Source organism: Ambystoma mexicanum, chromosome 1p (genome assembly GCF_040938575.1).
Source record: "Ambystoma mexicanum isolate Mex_15411 chromosome 1p, UKY_AmexF1_1, whole genome shotgun sequence".
NCBI classification, from domain to species: domain Eukaryota; kingdom Metazoa; phylum Chordata; class Amphibia; order Caudata; family Ambystomatidae; genus Ambystoma; species Ambystoma mexicanum.
Genome location: NC_090921.1, coordinates 1270861 through 1273981, shown reverse-complemented (window position 1 = coordinate 1273981; position 3121 = coordinate 1270861). Strand labels below are relative to the sequence as shown.

At 46.1% G+C, this 3121-nt stretch overlaps 1 non-coding gene across 1 annotated transcript; it reads left to right on the top strand.

The window, feature by feature from the left end:
• The first annotated feature begins 2288 nt into the window (after nt 1-2288).
• TRNAP-CGG (transfer RNA proline (anticodon CGG)) lies at nt 2289-2360 on the top strand. Its single transcript has one exon. It is a non-coding gene; the product is annotated as a tRNA-Pro (tRNA).
• The last annotated feature ends 761 nt before the right edge of the window (nt 2361-3121 follow it).

The following is a 3121-nucleotide window of genomic DNA, read 5'->3' as shown; positions in this document are numbered from 1 at the left end:
GGTGGCCTTGGATATGCCCACAATGATATTCTTTTCGTAAGCTGCAAATTATATTGAAAACGAAGGGATTTGTATAATGTAAAATGTCTAAAGGGTTCCACGTCTATATTCTTTGCATCAGTACATAGTCATTTCAAAACACGTTAACTATATCAACAGTTCTATTAGTCACTACAGGGTAAATATTTGCAAGATTAGCAGCTCTAGATTTATATTGTACACACGATACGTGAGGTAGCATTAGGGTTGGTGGGGCACGCAGGAGCAACAGACCAATACGGTTGACAGCAGTAATACACGTTAAACTCGTACATTCACAATTGATGGCATTCTATGTATCTCATTAAACAATTTACTTGAGCTCACAATACTGTCGCGCTTGTGTTCCTTTGGACTCTAGCAGCATCAGGTTAGTCATGGCATAAGGACTTGGTATCACTCTCTTTACATTACCCCTAGAGAAGCACATAGTAGGAGGCCAGGGGCACTGAGTGTGTGCACATAACTGAGGGGGTTTGAGTATCGTGACCATGTTGTCACACAATAACACATTCTTCTATTCGTACAGTGTTTGTAGATTTTTGACACAGGGATTGTGCAGAAGGAATATCATTGTAATGCAATTTATATATGTACATATGTATGAACAGATTCTTGGTGTAGCATTGAGGCTTTTGTTTAATCGCGGACGGTTTACAGTTATTTTCCAAGCCAGCCCCGCTACCCGGGTCACGCTGAGGATAATGATGCACTGCGGAAGGTGAAAGATACAGTGTTTGGTCTAACGCTAGCTCATGTCCGACTGTTCGTGGGAACAGGCTTTCAGCGGATCTGCCAGGGAGCGGTGGCGACAGGGTAGGCGAGGACTCTCTGAAGGTGGGGGCCATGCTGCAGCGCACGAGGAATCATGTCTTAAGATGGCGTTCTGGTTTTCAAAATGGTTTCCAGGACCTAGCCTAATACAATACGTTTGGTCAATGTGTCGGCCAGTGGTCCACCCACCACCTGGGCCCTGGTGGCAGGGGGTCCCTTGACGAGTCATAGACATCACAAGGAGGGAACTGCAAGGGATGGGGGTCTCTTTGACCTGTCCTCCCATACACACCATACACTCACACAGGCAGCCACCTATACATTTAATTGTGCACCCTTTCACCATACAGGCACACCCAGGCAGCCACCCGTATATTAAAGTGTGCACCCTTTCACCATACACTCGCACAGGCAGCCACCTATACATTTAAGTGTGAACCCTTTCAACATACACTTACACATGCACACATCATGGGGTTGAGGGGAACCCTAACACTTAAAAAAGAAATTGGGCCACATTACAATTATGCCGGACTGTAAACAACGGTGCTGGTAAGCTCACCGGCACTATTGTTTCTGGGCGGCATATTACAGCTCTGCGGGCGGTTGCCGTCCTTCCCGGAAGGTCAGACCTGCCGGGCAGAACGGCACCCACCCGCATAGTTTTCATGGAAGCACTTGCACCGTTATTAACAGTGCCGGTGGGTGCTTCTATGGTCCCCATTCCCATAGAGACCGACAGGACTTTATGGAAATGAGGATTTACCATTTGCCGGCGCCTGACTTCCCAGACCGCCTGGGTTGTAATCCCCCGGTGTTACCGGGAAGTCGGGCGCCGTTAAATCATTACGGGTCTGGCGGCATCCTGCTGGTAGCAATGGCACGGTTGCTGCCAAACCCGTAATGAGGCCCATCGTTTCTTTTTGAAGTCACTCTGACTTCATAAAAAAATTATTTCTTTTACAGAAATAATTTCTTTATAAATACAGAGGGAATTCAAAAATAAAAAAATATATATATTTTTTTTCTACAAGTGTGGGCCCCTCCCAGGACATGTGCTGGCGGGGCCCCCCTCACCGCGGGGCCTGCGGGGGGCCCCTGTTACGCAAGTGGTGAAATGTACGTACTCTGGCCCAACAAAGTGGTGCTAGCTTGTTGGGCTGGGACGTTGAGCATTGCCCTAATATCTCTCTCTCTCTCTCTTTCTCTCTCCTCTGTTATGCAGGGTCAGAGATATGTGTCACTCTAATGGCAACATGCCCATCATTCTGTGACAGGCTTGGTGATGTTAGTGGCACCATGTTTGGTCTTGTCTGTGAGCAGTGTCAGGCCCCATGCTAGTAGCCCAATCAGAGAGTGGCTGTTATGGCCTAGCACTGTCTCCAGAAGCCTGCACTACTGCTAACATTGACCGTACAGTGAATAAGTGCTGTCATGTAGCAATATAAACACCTCTCTTCTCGACCTTCTCAACTGGCTCGTTGGTCTAGGGGTATGATTCTCGCTTCGGGTGCGAGAGGTCCCGGGTTCAAATCCCGGACGAGCCCAATTTTGCTTTCTGTTATACTGTTATCATTATTATGTCCTTTCTATTTTTTACCAGATTTGTAATTCACAAGCATTCTAAAATGTGTTTTCCTCCAAAAAAGGGCCCGAATTTATCCCACTGATTAGTTGAGTTGTGTTGTCTTGCATACACTGGCGCTTGATATTGGGCCGTTAGTCTTCCATAGTGAATGAATTCTCTTTACTGAAATTACAACACGACTAATCAGATGACCACACGTCAACGACAGATGAGTAGACCGTTTCTATTTTTTAACCCCAGTTATCCAATCAGAACCGAGAAAACCGCTCTGTGCATTTACGAAACACGGACTTCCTGCTTACTTGCAGTACAATGTTATTATGTCCCCTTGCGCTGTAAATGCGTTGTCAATGCGGATCTATTCGAGTTTAACAAGGATCAGCAATGTAAACAGAGCCTTTCCCTACAGATAGAATGAGCGCGAACGTTTTCTTGTTTAACTCTATGGGATGTGCTCGATCCTATATGCACTATATTGCTGGTAATTTAGACTTTAGCACGCGTATTTCCAGTGGTTATAGTGTCCTGGCCAGAAGCAGGTGCGAGAAGGGAGATTTAGAAGGTATCAACTCCGTTTAGCCTCAGCAAAGCATAGTAAGTGGTGAAGGATCTTGGGAGTTGTAGTCCAAAACATTCACTGGGTCACAAAACGAATACCCTCGGAAGACCGTTTGTAGGCTCTCGTCACAAAATTGTTGGGATTTAAAAAGAAATGTGAAC